Raw genomic sequence first — 8,200 nt, 5'->3', positions numbered from 1 at the left:
ATATAATTTTATTTTCATTTTTCTATAAAAAATATAGTTCATACTACAATAAAACCATATAACTCAAAGTTTCAAACTTAATACAAAAACAAGTTTTCATTATTCTGTCATAATTTTCATAAAAAATTTAGACTTTCAGTTTTGTGGCAACTTTAATATTGGGCACATTTACGACCATATAAAAAAGTTTCGAAAATTTGTTATATGGAAGAAAATGCATAAGACCGTCAAAAAAAAAATTGTCAAAAATTTACGCCACTTTAAACTTGAACAAAGTTGTACCAAAACCATTGTAATATTCTGGCTAAAAACATTTTGGTAAAAATATATTAATTTTTCTCAATTTTCTTACAAAGTTTGAAACTTCCATAGATATACATATATATGTATATGGTTTTTATTGTTATATGATACAAGAAAAAGGTAGGTAAGTAGGTAGAAATGGCATTCAGTCTTTAAACCAATTCACTTCAACCGTTGCCGATAAATATTAAATACATTTTTTTAGCATAAAATGATATCAATATATACTCTTTAACAAATTTTAAATAGCAAAAAAAAAAATTGCAAATGCTATATACGTACATTTTTTAGAAAGAAATCTTTAGTAAAAAGTATAGGTTTTCAGGCTTGTCGGATCAAATTATTGAAAAAATATAATTTTTAGAAAGAAATTTTTTATATGGCATTTTAAATTTTTAATAATATTTTTTTTTTTATTTCACAAGTCTTTATCGCTTTCAAAGCCATTAAAGGATGTAGAACAAATTTTTGTTTGAAAGAAATCTTTAGTAAAATATATAGGTTTCAGGTTTGTCATATCAAATTATTGAAAAACAAATTTTTTTTAGAAAGAAATTTTTTATATGGCATTTTAAATTTTTAGTAATACTTTTTTTTTTTATTTAACAAGTCTTTATCGCTTTCAAAGCCATTAAAGACTATAGAACAAATTTTTGTTTGAAAGAAATCTTTAGTAAAATATTATATATAGGTTTTCAGGTTCTTCTTCTTCTTAATTGGCGCGATAACCGCTAACGCGATTTTGGCCGAGTTTAACAAAGCGCGCCAGTCGTTTCTTTCTCGTGCTAACCGGCGCCAATTGGACACACGAAGTGAAGCCAAGTCCTTCTCCACCTGATCTTTCCAACGCAGAGGAGGCCATCCTCTTCCTCTGCTACCACCAGCTGGTACCGCATCGAATACTTTCAAAGTCGGAGCGTTTGTATCCATTCGGAAGACATGACCCAGCCAACGTAGCCGCTGGATCTTTATTCGCTGCGCTATGTCTATATCGTCGTAAAGCTCATACAGCTCATCGTTCCATCGTCTGCGATATTCGCCGTTGCCAACGTCCAAAGGCCAAAAATCTTACGCAGAATCTTTCTCTCGAACACTCCAAGCGTCGCTTCATCGGATGTTGTCATCGTCTAAGCTTATGCGCCATACGTTAGGACGGGCATGATGAGAGTCTTGTAGAGTGTTAGTTTTGTTCGTCGAGAGAGGACTTTACTGCTCAGTTGCCTACTTAGTCCAAAGTAGCACTTGTTGGCAAGAGAGATTCTACGTTGGATTTCAAGGCTGACATTGTTATCGGTGTTAATGCTGGTTCCTAAATAAACGAAGACTTTTACAACCTCGAAATTATAACTGTAACAGTGACGTGGGTGCCGATACGCGAGTGCGCCGACTGTTTGTTTGAGGACAGGAGGTACTTCGTTTTGCCCTCGTTCACCACCAGACCCATTCGCTTTGCCTCTTTATCCAGTTTGGAGAAGGCAGAACTAACAGTGCGGTTGTTAAATCCGATGATGTCAATATCATCGGCATACGCCAGCAATTGTACGCTCTTATACAAAATTGTGCCTGAGCGATTAAGTTCTGCGGCTCGTACGATGCTCTCCAACATCAGGTTAAAGAAGTCACACGACAGCGAGTCACCTTGTCTGAAACCTCGTTTGGTATCAAACGGCTCGGAGAGGTCCTTCCCAATTCTGACGGCGCTGCTGGTGTTGAGCAACGTCATCTTGCAAAGCCGTATTAGTTTTGTGGGGATACCAAATTCAGACATCGCGGCATACAGGTAACTCCTTTCCGTACTGTCGAATGCAGCTTTGAAGTCGACGAAGAGATGGTGTGTGTCGATTCTCCTTTCGTGGGTCTTTTCCAAGATTTGGCGTATTGTGAATATTTGGTCGATGGTAGACTTTCCAGGTCTAAAGCCACACTGATAAGGTCCAATCAGTTGGTTGACGGTGGGCTTCAGCCTTTCACACAATACGCTCGCTAGAACCTCATAGGCGATATTTAGAAGACTAATCCCGCAGTAACTGGCACAGATTGCAGGATCCCCCTTATGGATTGGGCAGAGCACACTTAAATTCCAATCGGCAGGCATGCTTTCATCCGACTGATATTTTGCATAGGAGCTGATGCGTGCACCTCAGCAGCTCCTCGCCGCCATGTTTGAATAGCTCAGCCGGCAGTCCGTCGGCGCCTGCGGCTTTGTTGTTCTTTAGCCGCGTTATCGCTATTCTCACCTCGTCATGGTCGGGTAGCGGAACGTCAATTCCGTCGTCGTCGATTGGGATGTCGGGGTCTTCACAGCAGCATGACATTCCTCGTCGTACCAATTGTTATTTCGGGCTCGCCGGCATCCGATTTCTTCTTCGGCGGCGGTACGTAGGGAACGAGAAATGTTGCTCCATTGCTCGTGCATGCCGGTTTGTTGGGCAGTGCTCTCTGAGAGCAGGAGTGAGAGTCGAGTGGCAAATCTTCTGGCTGTCTGTTGTGATTGCAGCTTTTCGATGTCGAACATTCTTTGCGTAGGTAGATGTACGTTTTTTGGTGCACAGAGGCGTGTGCGCAGTTTGGCTGCAACAAGGTAATGATCCGAGTCAATGTTGGGTCCGCGGATCGTACGTACATCTAATACACTAGAAGCGTGTCTTCCATCTATCACAACATGATCGATCTGGTTTCGCGTTTTTCGATCAGGGGACAGCCAGGTAGCTTGGTGGATTTTTTTTATGCTGGAATCTGGTGCTGCAGACTACCATGTTTCGGGCCCCGGCGAAATCGATCAGCCTCTGTCCGTTACCGGATGTTTCGTTGTGCAGGCTGACTGTGGGACCAAAAATTCCTTGCCCACCCTGGCATTGAAGTCGCCAAGCACGATTTTTATGTCGAAGGAATAGAAGGAGTCTTTGGTCGCATATTAAAAAAACGGGCTTTGATGCGGATTATTGCGAGGCGCTCGTCCAACGGAGTGGGCGACAGTACTTCGCGACGAAGTCTCTCTCCAAAACAAATCCGACACTGAATTTGCGCTCCTTTACATGGCAGCTGTAGTAGACGTCCCAAGGTCCTATGGTTTTCTTTCCTTGCCCCGTCCATCGCATCTCTTGGATAGCAGTGATGTCAGCCTTTACTCTCACGAGGACATCAACCCGCCGGGCAGAGGCACCTTCCCCATTAAGGGACCGGACATTCCAGGTGCATGCCCTCAAATCGTATTCCTTATTTCGTTTGCAGGGATCGTCATCAGTGTTGGAATTTTACATCCGAGGTTTTCAGGTTAGTCAGATAAAATTATTGAAAAAAAAAATTTTTTTAGAAAGACATTATTTATATAGCATTTTAAATTTTTAATAATAATTTTTGTATTTAACAAGTCTTTATCGCTTTCAAAGTCACTAAAGACTATAGAACAAATTTTTGTTTAACTTCTTTTTGTTGAAAATAAATTTTACTTTGCCAAACATTTTATTTTTTCGTACGCCAAAAGTCATTTTATGATATATCTTAATAATACATAAATGCATCATTACCTTTCTTCTGCATGTTTATAAACGTTTTAAATTTGCTAAGATTCAAACTTTAGAGAAAATTGCTGCCATCCTCCGCGAGCTGTTGTAAGGAAATAATTATTTATTGAAAATTCGTTTCATACTACACATAGTTCATATACGTACGTGTGTGAATGCATATTTCGTACATATTTACATACTTACGTATTTACACAAAACATTCGATTGTTTATCAATACTTCTCTCCGTTTCTAATCTGACCTCTAAAGGACGAATTTTTATTTTTCTTGGTGCCGCCCACATTTAAAACAAACAACAAAACTTGATAACAATAAAATCTAAAAAAGAGTAGGCAGCAATCTTCTTTGTTTTTAATTTAATTGCCCCTATTTCAGGTTTTTAAAACGTAACAAAACAATACATTAAAATAATTATTGAAAATATGTTAGCACTCACACGTGATAACTGTGCGCTGGCGCATGGACTCAGCTCTCAGTAAAATTAGCAATAGCAACCACAAGAAGATATGTTCCATGAAAGCTTAATTTGATTCAACAAAAATATATAATATACATATGTACCATATATACCTTAGTGTGTATCACTCTCTATCATAAAAAATTAGTACTATTTTTCCATTGGAATTATAGCCCTTTGCGGTTGATGGCGGCATTCGCAAGTCGTCGTAAAAGTCGGTGCCGAGAACGCATTAAGAGAAAAAGAAAGGTATCCGGGATCAGTAGAAAGCAATACTATTAACCAAAATAAATCAGCTTCAACTAATTCTATTAGTATTTTCTAATATCCATATACTTATATATATATATATATATATAACTGGCGCGTACACCCTTTTTGGATGTTTGGCCGAGCTCCTCCTCCTATTTGTGGTGTGTTTCAAGCCGACGCCGAACGGCAGATATTTTTATGAGGAGTTTTTACATGGCAGAAATACACTCGGAAGTTTGCCATTGCCTGCCGGGGGACGACCGCTATTAGAAAAATATTTTTCTTAATTTGGCCTTTCACCGAGATTCGAACCTACATGCGTTCTCTCTGTGAGTTCCGAATGGTAGTTACGCACTAACCTATTCGGCTACGGCGGCCGCCTTATTTACTTATTTGCTTTAAATCACTAAGCGACAAATAACTTCGAAAAGCTAAATTTGCTCCGATTAGCTGGTACTCCCATCAGAAAAATTTGCCGATCGCAAAGGGATAAAATTTATAATATATTTTAAAACTCAAACGTCAAAATATTTCGGAAAATGTAAAGATTTATGTGAGCTGCAACGATTCGGAAGTACTTCCAAAAATCTCATTATAAACGTATATATGTTTGATATCGTTGATAAAATTTATAAAAGATTTTATGCAGATATTTTAAGCACGAACTCTTCGATCATCGAAGGGGATTGTTTTGGGAAAAAAATGTTTAAAAAGTAATTTCATTAATAGAAAATTTTTAGTGATGTTTAAAAAGTAATTTCATTAATAGAAAATTTTTAGTGATGTTCTTCAATGTACGTCTGCACAAGTACGGGAGGAATCATTACACTAAGTAATTATAACTGTATGCATGTAAGTATGTACATACCACCTTGATCAAAAAGTTCCCGGATATGTACAGAAAATTCAATATACAATTTTATTCCTCAAAAGTTATGTTATTGCCTTCATCAGGACCATCTTTAGAGTATCACTACCGAAACTGTTTCCCAAAATTTCTAAGGTTTTCACACAATTGAATCCATTTTTAATACAAAATTTAATACAAAATCAAATCAAAATTAAATCAAATTAGAGCGTCGCCTGACGGTTGTTCTGGGAACTTTTTGATCAAAGTGGTATAAGCGTCAGTTTTTTTGCCGGCTCGTTATCAACATCAGGCCACTAAACAATTTATAAGCAGGGCAGAGATTAGATGAGTGCAGAGAAGGCTATCGAAAACAGTTGCTAATTTGATTTAATGTTTTGAGTATTAATGTCTCATAAAAAAAAAGAAAAAATTGTTTTCTTCGCAAAAAAATCTTCTTAAAAAATGTATTATTTTCTGCATTTTTTTTAAAGCTTCCTAGCGAACTTGCAGAACTCTGTGTCAAGATTAAATCAGCCCATTTTAAGCCCTGCTACGCTGAGCATCCAAAATTATATGCACATACTTATTTGTGTTTTCTATGAATGCTTAAAGCGTGCCCAGCACGTGGTTTGGCAAGTAAGGAGCAAATAGATGACTGAGTAAATTTTTGAGTTGATAGCAAGACGAAATACAGAGAGTAATACAATTAAAAGCATTTAAACTATATGTATATACGGGTATGTGATTCAATAATTATTATATTAAGCGAATTTACCGATTGCCCGTTGTTGAGTCATAGAAAAGACAACAAGCCAGAAATTCTGAGCATAGAAAAAAATATAGCAAACGAAAGAAAAGGTTAATCAATGTTGGAATAAAAAAATTGCTTAAGCCAAAATGTAACTTACATACATACCTATACGAGGTGTAGCTATTAAATAACGAGACAGACATTCTATTGAATTTTACTTTGAAATATGCAAAAAACACAAAGGTCAGTTAAAAATAAAATCGGTCAAATGAGCCTAAAGTCTCAGCAGTGCCCACTGGCCCTTGCTAAATTCTTCAATCAAAGTTCTATAACGCCCTTAGTTTTCCTCTGATTTGCTTGAAATTTTTACACAAAATTACAGAAGCATTGACCTTTCCAAATATGCAGAAAACATTAAAGTCGGCTTAAAAAAATCGGTAAAATGAACCCAAAGCCTCACTAGTACCAAATCGCCCTTGCTAAGTTCTTCCAGTCAAAATTCTATAACTCCCTCAGTTTTCCTCTGATTTGCTTGAATTTTTTACACAAAATTACGGAAGTGTTAACCTTTTAAAATATGTAAAAAACATTAAAGATGGTTTAAAAAAGGTGTGGTAAGTCGAGTATGAATATAAAATATAAGCATTATTTTTTACTGAACTAAATTTATTTCTCAGGGCCACCCGGAGTTACTTACTCGTTCATAACTAAGGATGCGCTAGGAAACTATCTATGATGTCCACGTTATAAATGCCATTTTCCACAACTTTAAAGACTTTTGCGTTACAACGAGTATTTTCCGTTTATCCTAAACCTGATTTCCTTTTTCTGGAACATTTTCGCCATGGTTGTGACAATTGAAGTAAAGGCTTCTTTGGAGTACTCAAATTTGCAAACATTAACATAAATTTCGTTTTTATCTATTCGTTGAGTGAGCCATACGTCTACAAATTTGTTATATAATATTATATTTTTGTATAAATGAAGTTTATCCGAGGAAAGCGTCCTCCATTTGCAGAACAACTTGAAGACGATCTCCACAAAGCAGACGAATTTTGTGAAATACAATTTTCAATTTTATGCCACTTTTCTTAAATGACAATTTTTAGCCACTAAATATGCCTCCGAAGTATCAAAGTATTTATTATATTTTTCTTTAATTCTTGGCTCTATTCAACACTTATGAGATACACTCGTAATATAAGTACGTACCAATTTTCTCTTGCTGTAAATAGCACAGTTTCTCTTTTTTTGTTTTATAATTATTGTACGTTTTATTTAAGTTTATTTTTTATTCTTTTTATTAATATTTTTCATGTCAAGCATCTACACATGTTTATGCTCGCACATTTGTAATATGTTATTTAGGTATGTTTGTTTTCTAGAAAGTTGAGCTTATGTGAAACTATCAAAAGTGCAGTGCTTTTACATTTTCTCCGTCTTCTTCATTTCTCTCAATGCCAATCTGTATATCAAGTACTCCTGCACGTCGTTGGTTCATTGTTTACATTTTGCCTAGAGCATAGTACAATTTAGCATAACTTAAAGATATTTATAAGGTCATATGTATATATTTTATAATGAAAAAATGGAAAAAGAAAATGAAGAAAACTTCTGAATGAAACTAATCGAAAGAAGATATTTATATGCAAATAAAGTTTTGATATTGTTCTGAATTTTATTTTCTTTGGCAATGAAGATCTTGATAAAAATAACATACATACATACATACATAGACATATACATATATGTAAGTATATACATACATATATTGATAAATAAGTATATTGATTAACTTTTTGCAATTTTCAAAAACTTTTGCTTTATTGTTTAACAATTTAATTTTATTTAGGTATATACTTATAAATGTATTTTTAACTAGCATTACTTCGTCGCAGCTAAATTCATGTCATGAAAATTGTGTGATTTTGATTTTTATTTTTATTTTTAATATTACCATATTAACTTGTACGATTCTAACTCTATGTTATGACTTTCTCTACTCAATATAGCTTTTTTGTGTTACAAACACTTTTCTGCCCTGCCCTCCTCTGATCTACA

Source organism: Anastrepha ludens, chromosome 3 (assembly GCF_028408465.1).
Source record: "Anastrepha ludens isolate Willacy chromosome 3, idAnaLude1.1, whole genome shotgun sequence".
Taxonomy (NCBI): domain Eukaryota; kingdom Metazoa; phylum Arthropoda; class Insecta; order Diptera; family Tephritidae; genus Anastrepha; species Anastrepha ludens.
This window is presented reverse-complemented; position numbering follows the sequence as displayed.